This window comes from Lactuca virosa, chromosome 4 (genome assembly GCF_052849685.1).
Source record: "Lactuca virosa cultivar CGN04683 chromosome 4, Lactuca_virosa_CGN04683_v6, whole genome shotgun sequence".
Classification (NCBI taxonomy): domain Eukaryota; kingdom Viridiplantae; phylum Streptophyta; class Magnoliopsida; order Asterales; family Asteraceae; genus Lactuca; species Lactuca virosa.
Genome location: NC_136429.1, coordinates 106070336 through 106086504, shown reverse-complemented (window position 1 = coordinate 106086504; position 16169 = coordinate 106070336).

Sequence of the window (16169 nt, the reverse complement as noted above, 5' to 3'; positions counted from 1 at the left end):
AAGTCGGGAGAGTTGGATGTCAAAGTCTTGAGAAAGTTGGTTGTTGAATCACTTTCTAAGTCACATAGTGAGTTTCCTTTGGGACTACTATGAAACAGACTATGACATGACCCTTAACGATCTTATCTATTTGCTTGGTGCTGCTGAATCAACAATGATTTGGAGCACTGGCAAAGCAAATTTGATTAGAAGATCAACTTCCCAAACTACCATGGACATTGACAATTGGTAACATTAGATATCTAGAAAAGCGTTTTCTTCCCAATGGAAAGGGATCGACCATAGTCAACTCGGTTGACCAAATGGTAAAGAGAAAGGCTGAGTCTGGGAGAGTCGCGTGTACCATGACTAAAGAGTCCATAGGTTTCTATTTCCAAAAGAAGGGGCATTGGTTGCGAAGCTACCCTATATACCTGAAAGTTCACTAGGATGGTAAAAGTCAAAGTTTAACTCTACTTTGGGTAAGTCCACTATCTAGGTCTATTAAGTTCCTATTTGGAGATTCTTATTACATGATGCGACTGGGTCACATGTTGAAGTTTTACGAATCAAAGAAAAGAGAGGAAGCTTAAAGAAGAGTAAGCTGATTCTGATCGCGAAGATGGATTTCGATCACATGGTTCGGTTATCAGAATTTTTGAGCTGCTGCTTAAGAGTTGTGATAGATTGCTTAGGAATAGATAACAACATTGTTTTCATATGCATTTGCATTGTAAGGATAAGTTTTTTCCGCAAGTTTTAAATAAAAGAAAATTTTTGTTTTTTATTTATTTTAAGTATCCTTACAATGGCATTTGTGAAAAATTGTTGCTTAAATGATTTTGTTAATAGCAATATTGGAAAATGGATTATATTCTTTCATTTATGGTAGTGTCTAAATTTACCAAATAAGGAAAGATTCTCATCACCCAAGTTTCAGTTGGATAGAAACTTGGAATCATGCAAGTTGTATTGTATGGTGAATGAGAATTTTCATCTTTGGAAAATTAAGAGTAGTTCCTTGTTCACATGTATATGTGAGTCAAGTGAAGGACTAAGGGATCGAGTACACATTCTTGTGTGCTGGTCAAGTCCACCACAAAGATCGATAATACTATTCGTCATGATTTACTAAAGTTTAGTAAATATGGTTATACTTACAAGTTTAAGTATAATTCTGAAGCATTGGAAAAGTTTTGATATATGGCTGAACGAATAAGAAGAATCAAATTTGGCAGAAAGATAAAAGTTTCTCAAATCTGAAAAGATGGGAGAGTACTTTAGTATCATGTTTTATGATCATCTTAATGATTGTGAGACCATATCACAATTCATCCTCTATGGACATCTTAGTGCATTCCTATGGCTAAGAAGAGGAGTCATGAATTATTGAAATGGTTAAATCAAGAAGGTGATAGATACTTTGTTCCAAAACAAGTCTTAGAGTCATGCTCCAAGATTGTAATTTGAGTGACACATCTTAAAGAAGGTTTATTAACACTTGTCAAATGTAAAAGTAAAATGTGTTCTACTCTTGTACATTTAAAATTGGTAAGTTGTGATGTTTTGGATAAAAAAAAAACCAACTAAGGCCAATTGTGTGAAGTGTTTTTATTGATCAGAATCTGCACTATCTCTTGAATATTTGGCAAGAGAGACTTATATGTCAAGAGGACAGTGGGAGTCTTAAAGATCTTGAAAAAGCTTCAAGATCTAATCAAGAATAAAAACTTGTAGTTTATCACTGGCACGCGACTTGGGGTTTATAACCTATCGTGTTGACATATTCCATTTCTGTGCCCATTCTAGTTAACGTTGGCTTTGGATATGAGTTCTGAGAGTTCTCAATTGGTTGCATAACAACTTGGAAGCAATGGCAGGCCCTTGTGCGGCCAGGAAGCAAGAATTTAAGATTGCACAAGTTCAATCCATATGAGTTTGGATTTGTCACTAACCTTGTCTTGTGATTATGGTTTTGAAAAATTCACATGGATAGGAACACATACACCATAAAATCTAAGTGTCATAAGGTTGCTCTCCGATTCATGAAAATGATGGTGAGGAAACGCTTTCACTAAGTAGATTTTAAGTAGATAGCAATTGTGATATTTGCATTCTCAAAGTTGTTAGTGGAGCCTGTGTGGTTAACCAGCACACTAACATGGACTTGTGAGAGGTGGAAAAGGTCTAAACAATTGAGACTATGATTAAGGCATCCCTTTTCATAGTTCTGAAGTTGTTTAGACACACATGTGTGCTATCTAAGGAAAGGTGTATGATTTTGATAAAGTTTTATCAAAACATCTCATATCAGAAATCTGAACTTTGGTAAGAAAGTCAATAAAGTATTGATTTCTAGAAGTCCAGCTGATTTCTGAGTACATGTCAATGCTAGTGGGAGCATAAGTGTTATGCGAATAATCGTCATTTTAGTGGGAGCATGATAATTATGATAAGTAATATTAATTATAGAAAACAAAAGTTTCAATTGGGAAAAGTTGTTTTGCTATAACTAAGGGAGAGGAAATTATACTTCATTTCAATTCTAAAAGCTTAGATTGAGATTTTAATCAAATTTAGTCAAATATATATATATATGAATGTTATGTTGGAATGGATCAACATAAGGAAATTCTATATATGGGAACATTATTTGCGTTCTAAAATTCGACTATGATTACGACATCCCTTTTAATAATCTGAATTATGAGAACTTGGCAAATTGAAATAGAAATATTATAGCAAAAAGACTGGTCTAGTATCATGTCTTTATGTGAGACATCATGAATTGTGTCCCATATTCTTCGGATATAGGATTGATTGCATGTGTTATAATATTCATCCTTTCTAAATTTTCCAAATGCTCAGGGCATTAGAAGGGGAAAAGTATAGAATTGGATATGACTAAAATGATTAAGCAATTGTCGAGGACAATCTAAGGTTTACCAAAGATTGGTTGCTCAGCGACAGTTGGAAGTATGGTGTAACTTTTTGGAGAGGACCATATTGACATATTCTGAAAAGAGGCAACTCTTGTTCAGGAGTGATAGTCAAAATGAGAATATAGAAATATTCTCATAGGTGGAAGTTATTCATTAAATCTTTGTAAGATTAGGAAACTTAATGCAAGAAGGATGTTCAAAGCAATGTACTTTGAATTTGAGACTTCGTTTCCATGGAATGATCTCCATTGGAATACTCTATAATGACTGTTGACAAGTCTTTGTGACTTTGTGCATAATCATTAAAAGAGGATCAGTGCATATAAGTTTAAAATCTAACAAGATTTCAGTAAATGGCAGGAATTTGGAATTCTTGAATTTACGGTAAGGATTTGGGATTGTGAAATGGGAATCATTGGAATTATGTTCAATCGATCTATTCGACAAAGTAAAGATCATAGAGAAACTTAGTGTGCATACTTGGTGTATAGCATAACTAATGTTTGGAAAAACATAGTTTGCATACTTGGTGTATGGCATGACCAGTGTTTAGAAAACTTAGTGTACATGCTTGGAGCATGGGACAACTATTGTTTTAATTCAAGTATAAAGTTGATAATTTGAAACAGTATGCAATGAATAATGTGTAATCAATATGGTGATAAATAAAAGGTGTTCTATTTATATATATTCATAAGTTCTGAGACCATATTGGATTCGATTATTCTTGTGTTTCACTTTGCATGTTTTGACTTCCAGAATAACTAGGTCGTTCTTCCTGAATGACTAAGTTATTCAAACCATCCACAGTCAATAATACGTTGGAAGTAGGTATTAAGGCAATACTGTCATGAAGCTGGTTTGTAGATGTCCAAGGTAGTGGACATAGCAAGAGTTGCTAAAACATTCATGAGTGCTCATAAGTTCTGAGTATTGGATTAAACCCATGCTCATTTGACTCACTTCATGGATTTTATCATGAGTGATCATGAGATGATAATATCTTATATTCTTCAAACCTAGAGATATGAGTTGTTGCCTATGAGTTGGTTATTCATTGATTGTACGAAAAAACGCATTGGTAACTCGATGTTATAAAACGTGCCTTTGTGTATGATTCAACAAGTAGTAGAATAAGCATATGAGTCGAAGTTTATCCATTCATTTTACCCTTAAAGGGATCAAAGCGATATTTGTGGGCCCCTCGATGATTTAGTGATGACACCCCAAAGTGCTTGGCCAAGACTGGACTGATGTAATTTGTTCAATTAGTCGGTCGTCATAAATCGGAAATTGGGAAACAACAAATGGACAGAGAGAATTATTATAATCCATGTCTCAGTCCATATGATATCTAGAATGGAGGAATATATGATCCCTTATCTAATGGATGTGTCATTGATTTGTTCAGAATTCGACAGCGGATTTAAGAGCTACGATTGCTAGTCGGGTTTTGGAGTCATACGCAATAATAGTTTTAGACTTATCCAAGTGGGAGACTGTTGGATTAGTTTCTAAGCCCATAACTATAATTGGTATGTACTTGACCCGATTTGGCATGGTCCATTTGGGTTTCACTTCACCGGAACAATTATATATGGATAGTCTTTTGAGAATAGTATGTTTGTGATTTATATTAATATATTATAAGTTCTAATATATTAATATGGAATCATATTATTTAATTAGTATTGATCAAGAATTAATTTAGAATTAATTCAGTGATCAAAAGGAACTAATTAAATGTGGACTCTTATATATATATGGAATGGGCCAAGTTCATTTAGGTTGGGCTAAGCTTTCATGGATAGTCCATGGAGTGTTTAACCCATGAATCCTATGGAAATGAAAGGTCATGGGTATTAGGGTTTACATGAATGTAACCCTAATCCTCCATACTATATAAAGAGGTCTTTGGCACATGAAATGGCACTAATGTGTGTGAGGTAAACAAGAGTGGGCCAATTTCTAGTGTGCTTACTATTCTCTTAAGTTTTCCAAGGTGTTTTTGGTGATTTGTGATTCCACTTGAGGCTTCCACATTATTGGGGCTAAGCTCTTAAGTTCAACACTTCAAGCTCAATCAAAAGGTATGTCATCTAACTAGGCTCTTGTAGTATAGTTGCTTCATATTATGCTAGTTAGGATAAAACGTTGGAATATTGAATATTTGCATGTATAATAGAGAAAACATAGATCCAAGGTTTATAGAGTTGCATGTACACCATAGGAGTGTTAGAATGCTCAAAACCCATCAAATACTACATCCCATCTGAAGTCGCCTCACTTCCACCTCTGTCGTCTACTACTCACTAGTTCCATGCGTCTCGCGGTCCTTCCTAAACCAACGGACTAGACTACTCAATTCTAAAACATCATACGGCAACGCATCCCTCTCAGAATGAGTTCCACTCAAGATCCCAACCTGCTCGTCCTCCACACAGATAGAGCCAAACTCACCCACCAGAGTCTGGTCCGACACAGAATTGAGAGTCTGGTCCGACACAGAATTGGAACCACTCGTCCCAATCTAGCACTCAACTCGTGATCCATGTTCCACGATTATACGTGTGCATTACACCTTGATCCTTCCGATTTGTGACAACCCCTTTCTAACTCAAACACAATAGTCTCCCCGTAGTCTTAGAACACTCTCTCACTTACTGAATCACCATGGGCTCACTCCACTGTTTTCCCCTGATAATCCCAAGTGATTACTCCTACTCGGATCCACTCGCTCTCTTATCACCCCCATAATCTCATCATCAAGTCATCACTACACTGAGTTCACTAACTTATGCTTCACAGCCCAACATAGATTGGTGCACACACCCACCTAGCTTATGCACCACCACTCCTGATGTAAATTCCTGTAGGCAAGGCACTTTTCTCATCATAGGTACACCCTTAGACAGTCCCACTCCAACGACAATTAACCGATGGGTTCCCACTAGAAAAATAGTCACTTGGTACTCCACTCGTCATCTCACAACTCAAGTCTCAACATGACCAAAAATTAGGACATCATACTCGGGTATCTCGGTACACCATAACAACATCTCACGATGTCTTGCCTCAACCACTGATCCTCCACTCATGCAACTCCACACCTCGAAATACTCCAATCTCACAAATTGGAACACGGAAGAATCGTCAATGACTGAAAACACGTTGACGAAAATCCGAAGCTCCATCTTCTACTGATCACCACCCATACGAGACTACTCATATCGACTCTGAAATTGGTTGACAAATCAACTGCTGCCCCTCCTGGAGTATAGATCACAATATATACTTATCCCCGCAAATCTCAGCTATTGCATCCAGACCTCAGCGACCCAACCGCCTCGAACTCAACATTCGTAAACATGAAGAATCCCTAACCGCAATAAGGTCCCTGACCAACGGCTACTCATTGTGAACACACTCATCCTTTCCTGAACTCATACATCATGCATCATCTCGCTCTGCACCTCGCCTCATCCACCAATAACCCAGGTCTCATGTGATCGTATTGTAGGTCTCCTTTCTGCTATCTTGTACAGTTATTCAATTCAATCAAAGTCAGACTCGTTTTTGCTATCTTTTAGCCTTGTTTAGAGTCTGTTTGAGTGTTCCAAGTCTTGTACAATCAAGAATAGAGTATAGGAATGAGTTCTCAAAACTCATAGTATAAAAATCGGGCCAAACACTCCAATATGAGGAGTGTACGGCCGTACACATGGGTGTACGGCCGTACACCCATACATGGCCATGAACCCTTCCCTATAAAGGTGATACTTAGCCTTCATTCAACCATTTTCACACTCCTAAGCCAAGAACTTGGATTTCTCTCTCAACTATCTTCAACTTCCATCATCTAGATCTTCAAAAATGTAAGAACTCCTTCCATTTATTTGTGATTATCCTTCTTGATCTTGAATCACCCTTTCATTTCATCCATGAAATTACTCTTTTTGGGTAGATCTTCAAGTGTTCTTCACTTTCACCAAGAACACCAAGAACACCTACTAGTTCTTGGTAGCCGTGAACACTCATCAAGCCTCCAAATTTGTGAGTTACTGCTTCCTATGCTTGTTAACTACTAGAATCACTTGATATTCACCTTAAAACATCATCTAATGCATGAACACAAAGAGTGCATGGCCGTACACCCTTTGTTTAGTGCATATCTAGGCCTTCAAACCATGTTATGTCCCAACATTAGATCATGGACACTTAGAGGATGCTAGATATGGCCGTGAAACACCTTCTTGGCATGTTCTTTAAGGAGTGTATGGTCGTACACTCCAAGGCCGTTCACCCATGTGGTCGTACACACAACTGGTGCTACACACCTTGGCCGCACACACTCATGTGTAGCCTTAAACCTCTTTTATTCAATCCTTTGTACTTGTAACACTTCAATCTAAGTGTTTCCTAAGTCCTAAGGTGTTTTCCTTACATGATTAGTTGTATAAACACTAATTATATACATATATGTGTCATTATATGATAAATAGGATTCGTGTGTGTTCGAGTCTTCACTTGACACTTAGCATCCTAAAACCAATCTTTCATTCGTATCACTCACTGTAGGTGAGTTCATACCCCTTAACTTATCTTTTAAATGATTTTAAATGCTTTTATGGGGGGGGGGGGGGGGGAATACAAGTAGAAACATTATAGTAATTATATCAATCACATGTGATTAATAACTATCAAACAGATGGATTTCTTATACTTCAAACTGTGTTTTCAATCAAATTGCTTCAAATCGTTTTTACAAACTCTTTTATATGCAAAACTCCTTATTAAACTCTTTTAAACTTATATAATGTCAAAATGATGTCTATATAGATATAGTTATATAAGTAGGATTGAAAGGGCTTAGGACTGATAACTCGCCTTATTTCCTGTTCCTTGTTTAGTTGTGGACTTAGGGTATCGGTTGTTTGTCCGAATGTCGTTTGAATCTTAGTTATATATTATGTATATGTATATAGATATAAAAGTTCTTCGTTCAGTTCAATACTTTTGGGTAGCAAAGGTGTACAAACATGTTCATTCATACAAACAACATTGCTAGTAAACTATAATAGATATAGTTTAGGAAGTCACTACTTACTAATTCTAGAACAATGAAACATACAAGAGTCAGTTCATACATGAGTCAGTTCAAACATACTATAACGTGAAACAGTACATACTATAACGAGAAACAGTACATACTATAACGAGAAACAATACTCACTCTAAACAGATAGAACATACTACACACTACACAGAGAGAACATACACTACACTAGAACATACTACACACTAGACAGAGAGAAACAGATAGAACATACTACATACTAGACAGAGAGAACATACACTACACTAGAACATACTATACAAATACGAGAATACTATAACATTAATGTGAGATACTACTTCATGGCGCAACAAAATACTGTCGTGTCACCTTTTGTACCTAGAGTCTCCTGGAGGGAGAGCGTGAATTTATGTATAGATCTATACGGGATTGACCATCCCACACCTTGCTGCTAGCTACAATGGGACCTGCAGGTCTACGGGTGATGAATGTCATATCATTTTCGACGTCTCGAACGTCGTGTTATACTAGTCAATCAAGTATGGTTACAATCTTATCACATTTTACCTTAATTTAACAAACAGGTTTAAGGTAGTTACTTAGATAAAACTACAGTACATATTTATTTTCCCATTTCATTCACATTGTGATCTTCTCACATAAACGGTAATGAAAACTATATTTTGGTAATGATAGTCATACTTTGGGAAAACACTCACTTTTACAAAAGAACAAACATAAAGAACAATTGGGTCTTGGTAGAAGACTACTTTAGTAGAAAATATAGGATTTTCTAGGAAGTTTACAAACACTTACATCTAACACTTACAAACTGTCACATCAAACAGTTACAAACACTTTCTTCAAACTTATACAAACAATGACACTAAAATACTTATGAACTCACCAGCTTTAATGCTGATCTACGCTTTCAAAATAACTTGTATTCTCAGGTCACCAGTAGACAGGTACCGATGACCTGGTTTTGAGAAGATGGAGCACATTCAAAACTCATCTCTTACTTTGATTCATATTTTTGGTGTCTTATAAACTATACAGAACAAACTTGTATTAAATTATATTATTATGGATGATGTTGTTACTTGTTTTACTATTATGCATTGTCGTGATACTGTACATGACGTCCTCCGCCCCCGAACGTTTCCGCCGTTCCGGTTTGGGGGTGTGACAGATTGGTATCAGAGCTTTGTTTATAGTGAATTGAGTATATCAACCCATAAAAGATATACAACTATAAACACAACGAGATTAAAATACTCTGACCAAGAGTTTATACTTTTAAATAATAAAATATTTAACCAAAGTATACCTACCTGCATTCATACTAAAATCAGTGTCACTAGGACAGAACAAAAGTATTACGATTGTTGGACAACATAAGTAGGCTTAGGGACTGACGAGCGGTCGTTGTCGCGTCAAAAATAAAACCTTATTTCCACTAATCTAACGAGTGGTAAGTAAGGGTCGGATCCAGGGGAGCTTATGGTTAATAGTTTAGTTACTATTTTGATTTAAGGATAAAGAAATGATGATTAATTTGAGATTTATAAATATGATGACAAACAAAAAAATATGATTTTAATTCAATTAAAAAAAATGATCGCTTCCGGTTTCAGAATTAATAATTATATGAATTAGAAATGAGTGTTATTAATTTTTCATAGCCGATTCAATTAAAGTCTAAGTCAAAAATAGAAAATAAGTGTAACCGCACCCTCCGTCCTACACACCGCTATTGGATGATTTGGCACGGTGGGGAGATCACTTTAAATTGTTTTAAACTTGGGACAATTAATTGATAAATGAATAAAATAAGTGTAACGATTTTATAATGTTAAAAACATAAAAAAAATCCACAAATAATATTCAACAAATTCAAATGTTCACACCCAAAAATAATACAATAAGTAAGAATTAAAACCTACTCCCGGTTGCGATCACGAGAGGATTTAGCCGCACATTGTAGACTTATACAAACTCATATTTGTATTCTTGAATTCTTGATGTCTTGATTTTGAATCTTGAAAAGTCTTGAATCTTTGATGGCTTGAATTCTTTGGAAAAAGAAAAGAATTTGGAAGACTAAAATTCTTCCAAAAAAATATAGAAATTTCCTAAAGAAAGTGGTGGTATGAAAATATGTTGGTATAAGAGGTATATGAAGTATGTAAGAGTGTATGAGTGTGAAAGAGGGTGTGTAAGAATGTAAGAGGTGTGTAAGAATGTAAGAGGTGTGTTTGAAATGGTGATTTTGAGGTGGTATTTATAGTGAATTTTTGGAAAATTAAATACCAAAAAGAATGAAATAAAGCTAGGAATATTAAGCTTTTAGATTGGATCTTAGATCCAATCTAAATCTTATGAAAAAGAATTCAAAAGAATTAAAAAGATGGAATTATTTGGATCTAGGAATATTAAGCTTTTAGATTGGCTCGGCTGGCTCCGGCTGAGCTCGGCTTCGGCTTGGCTTGGCTTGGCTGGGGCCTTTTCTTTTCTTTTTCATTTTTTTTAAATTAATTTAAATTAAATAAATTCAATTTAATTACTATAAATTAATTAGAAAATAATTAATTATTTCCCACTAATTTATTTTAATTAAACCTCATTAATTAATTTAAATTCTTTTTATTTTTATTTTTAAAAACATGATTTTTATATATTATTTTTATTTTGATTTTATTAAAAATACATTTAATTAAATTAAATTATTTAGAAAATAATAAAATTATTATTTCCTAAATAAATCATTTTAATTAAATTATAATTATTTTAAAAATACAATTTTTCATTTTTTTATTTTGTTTTCTCGTCTTTCCAAACCCGAACATCTTCAATTCTTTTGTTTTCAATCTTGATTTCTCTTCGTGTAATTCCTTGAACTTCTTTTTGCATCTTTTTGTACCATTTTCATCATATTTACCACCTACAAACATAATTCAAATACATGTTAAAGTAGCACCATTCTTAGATAAAATCGGTTATTTTACATAAATTATAGTATATTAAGCGTGATGTAAAATATACCGATCAAACCTCCCCAACTTATCTCTTTCTCGTCCCGAGAAAGATCCAAATGTAATTGATTAGCGTGCTAGAAAACTTCTTTGATGTTTTTGAAAACTAAAGATATGAATTATAAACTAGTTTTCACATGGAACCATAACATAATTAAATAACACCAATCAATACCACCTGATCAAGATATAGGAACAAGTGTTAGGATGAGGTCACATTTCTTTCTTTGAAGTGGGGACGTGTTTACACTCAAGGTCGATTTAAAGATATCGCTTTACCATAGGCTTGATCTAACTCTACTTAGAGACTACTTAAATATCAATCAAAAGGACTTTCAGGTTGTAATGTTCGGCTAAGGGTAGGGTAGGGATGTTTTTGGATTGGTGACTTGGGTCTTTTAGACTTTAAGAGCACAACAAAGATAATTATTACAACTCGATAAATACAATACAACTATATACAAACATTAATAACATCTACAACTTATCTAACATGACTCAAAACGTTTAGATAAGACAAAAATCTTTTTGGATTATGTTCAACTTAAAAATCATGACATTATTTGAATATGTCATTTCAAATTAAAATTGTATTATTAACAAAAACACAAAAGTTATTCAAACTAAAATGCTTGGTTCTGGTTTTCTTTTTTTTCTTTTTTTTTTTCAATCTTTTTTTGCACAACAAAACCCCAAAGTGCATATATATGGACTCAACTTGAAACAAAAATTGCAAATGTTTAAAAACATATAAAATATTTCTAACTAACCTTCACTAACGCTATACTTTTATTTTTAACATTTTTTTTTGAACACAACAGATATATATCAAAATATGGAAGCTCAAACTTTAGATTTGTTTCTAAACTTTGATTTTCTAAAAATAACAAATAACACATAAAAAATCTCACATCATACAACTTTAAACTTAGGCTTAGATTTTCTAAAAATGTCGAAAATTTGTGTAAAATGTTTCGAACAACGTTAATTTCTTGATATCTAACCTTAAGTTTATAAAACTATAAATACTTACATAAACAAAAAGAGAACATTCAAATAAAAGGGTAGCTGTCTTCTTTTTCAATTTATATATATATATATATATATATATATATATATATATATATATATATATATATATATATATATATAAACCAATTTTTTAGAACCAAGCAAGAGAAATTTTCTGAAATTTCACAATTTATTTGATTCGCTAAAATATGAACAATATATATAACAAATACATACACGGAAATGATAAAACTTTGCTTATAAAGTCGAAAGACATGGTAGGAAAGTGTTTGGGATATGGGTTAAATCTGCTTAAGAAACGAATAGGCTAAGGCTGAAAGTGGTTAACAACAGGGATTTTAAATACAAATGGGTAGGCTTAAGGCTTAATTGGCTAAAAATAAAAATAAATGAATTGCCTTTATCATTTTGATATTCAGTATTCTTAAAATAGAGTTAAAACAAGTTCTAGAAAGCTGATCTACTGCATGAAATGTATCAGTCTGTTACGGTCCACTTTCTCACTGTTATGCATCCTATTGTTTGTTTCTATATCCATACAAGTAATACTAATTGGTGCTTCAAAATGTTTTTTTTTATGTTTCCTGCTATAATTTGGTAAAAGCACACTAACATACTAACACAATTACATTCTTTCCTTTTTGGGATAATTTCTTATTTATATTAAAAAAATCACACAAAACAAACCAAAAATCGAGATCACCTGATAGTTCTTGGTAGAGGAGGCTTTTATATCTTCAAAAATAGGAGAAAAATGTTGAATTTTTTTTTTTTTGGGCTCGATCTAAACCAAAAATTGCAGCATATTTGGTTTGTCGCCTTTTTCTCATTTAAGTATACCTCCCCATCTTTAAACTTTGCATCGTCCTCGATGTAAAACACAAAAGAAAACCATAAAACAATAAAATGAAATAAACCACAAACACACCAAATAAAATAAATCCATCATTTTCGCTGAGGATCGCGATTGCACTTGGCATGTGCAACAAGCCTTTTAAACCCCTAGGTTACCCTAGTGGATGAGTGAAGTCTCGTGAGGGTTTGCAGTGAACATACCCACAAAGTTCTCGGGTTGCCTCCCGAAGTAGCGCTAAGTTTAACGTCTTCAGCCATACGTGTTACCTCGAAGCAAAAACTAGATGACGTAAGTGGTTTGTTCTTGTAAAAAGTCAACCCGTTCTACTTGTACCTCATGTCGTGTGGCGGATGAAATATAGGGCTTGAGACGATGCCCGTTTACTTTGAATGACTCACCGCCTTTTTCATCTTTAATCTCAATCGCTCCGTGAGGTGTGACATCAACTACTTCATATGGTCCTGACCATTTGCTTTTCAATTTCCCGGGAAAAAACTTTAATCATGAATTAAATAGCCACACTTTTTGTCCTTTTTCAAAAGTTTTGATCTTTAATTTTGCATCGTGGAATGCTTTCATCTTGGACTTATATGTGACAGCATTATTGTATGCCTCATCCCGGAGTTCTTCCAGTTCACTCAATTGTAGTTTTCGTTCCTTTCCTGCTTGATCATACTCCAAATTTACTTCTTTGATGGCCCACAATGCTCGATGTGCTAACTCAACCGGTAAGTGACATCCTTTTCCATAAACAAGTCTATAAGGGGTTGTGCCAATCGGTGTTTTGAAAGCAGTCCGATAGGCCCAAAGCGCATCGTCTAGTCGAAGTGACCAGTCTTTGCGGTCAGGTCTAACGATTTTTTGTAAAATTTCTTTGATCTGTCGATTAGACACTTCCACTTGACCACTTGTTTGAGGGTGGTAAGGTGTGGCAATTCTATGATTCACACCATATTGTTTGAGTAGTTTGCCAAATTTAAAGTTTTTAAAATGTGACCCCCCATCACTGATGATCACACGAGGGATATCATGTCTCACAAAAATATTTTTCTTGACAAACTTACAAACAACATGGTGATCATTTGTTTTGGTGGCCTCGGCTTCAATCCACTTTGAGACATAATCGACAGCCACCAAAATATAAATATTGCCGAAAGAAGTTGGAAAAGGACCCATAAAGTCAATTCCCCACACATCAAATATTTCAACAACCAAGATGGGGTTCAATGGCATTTGGTGTCTTTTTGAGATCCCCCCAACTTGTTGGCATTTCAAACAGGATTTAACAAACACATACGCATCACGAAAAATTGTTGGCCAGAAGAAACACGTGTCTAGAACTCTGTGACCCGTCTTTTGAGCACTGAAATGTCCTCCACATGCGTATGAGTGACAATGAGCCAATAAATCTTGAATTTCATGGTCAGGGACACATCTCCGAATTATTTGATCTGGTCCAATCTTGAATAAGTCTGGATTGTCCCAAATAAACCGTTTTGCTTGTGCCATGAAATGTTTCATCTTTTGCTTTGTCCAATACTCTGGTATTTTTCCTGTAGCCAAATAATTCACAATATTAGCAAACCAAGGTAATCCATTGATGTTCAATAATTGTTCATCGGGAAAGGTATCCCGAATTTCTTCCTTGAAAGTGCTTGATACATCAATGGGGAGTCTGGACAAGCGATCAGCTACTACATTATCACTTCCTTTCTTATCCTGAATTTCTAAGTCAAATTCTTGTAGTAGCAATATCCATCTAATAAGCCTCGGTTTTGCATCTTTCTTTTGCATGAGATGACGCAAAGCACTATGGTCCGTAAAAACAACGACTTTTGACCCCCAAATATATGAGCGAAATTTGTCTAAAGCAAAGACAACTGCTAACAACTTTTTTCCGTTGTTGTGTAATTCAATTGTATATCGGAAAAAGTTTTGCTAGCATAAGAGATTACAACGGGCTTTTTATTCACCCGTTGCCCCAATACAGCACCAACCGCATAATCACTTGCGTCACACATGATTTCAAAAGGTTGTGACCAATCAGGTGATCGCAATATTGGTGCTTGGGAAAGTTGTCCCTTTAGATTTTGAAAGGATTTCATACACGATTCATCAAAATAAAATGGTGCGTCTTTAGAGAGCAAATTGCATAAAGGTTTTGAAATCGCACTAAAATTTTTGATGAATCTTCTATAAAAACCTGCATGTCCAAGAAAAGATCTCACGCCTTTGACATTTGTGGGAGGTGGTAGTAAGGAAATGAGTTGTACTTTGGCATGGTCAACTTCAAATCCTCTTTCAGAAACAACATGCCCAAGTACAACTCCTTCTATAACCATGAAATGACTTTTCTCCCAACTTAAAACCAAGTTTGTCTCCGTGCAACGTTTCAAAACTTTTACCAATTGTTGAAGACATGTGTCAAATGTTGATCCAAAAATAGAGAAATCATCCATAAAAATTTCCAAGGACTCCCCGACCATGTCTGAAAAAATACTAGTCATTAATCTTTGAAAAGTGGCAGGGGCATTACATAATCCGAATGGCATTCGTCGGAATGCGAAAGTACCATAGGGACATGTAAAAGTAGTCTTGGCTTGGTCTTCAGGATGTATAGGTATTTGATTGTATCCAGAATACCCATCCAGAAAACAATAAAACTTTTGACCTGATAATTTCTCTATTATTTGGTCAATGAATGGTAAAGGAAAATGGTCTTTTAAAGTGGCAGTATTTAATTTGCGATAATCAATACAAACCCGGCACCCGGTTACCGGCCGAGTGGTTATCTTTTCACCACTTGAAGTTTCTACGATCGTGACGCCAGCTTTCTTTGGAATGGTTTGCGTTGGGCTAACCCATACACTGTCAGAGATTGGGTAGATGATTCCGGCATCTAACCACTTTAACACTTCTTTCTTCACGACTTCCCTCATATTAGGGTTCGATCTTCTTTGCGTCTCTCTTGATGGTTTTGTCGACGGTTCGGTAATAATTCTATGCATGCAAACTGCTGGGCTTATTCCCTTAAGATCGGCAATTATCCATCCAAATGCGGCTTTGTATGTGTTAAGCACCTTCAGTAATGCTTGTTCTTGTTCCTCTGTCAAATCTGATGCAATGATCACCGGAAGCGTTTAATTTTCTCCCAAAAAGGCATATTTCAAATGCTTCGGTAATAACTTCAATTCCAATGCTGGTGGTTCTTCCAATGATGGCTTTATCTTTGAATCAATTGAATCTGG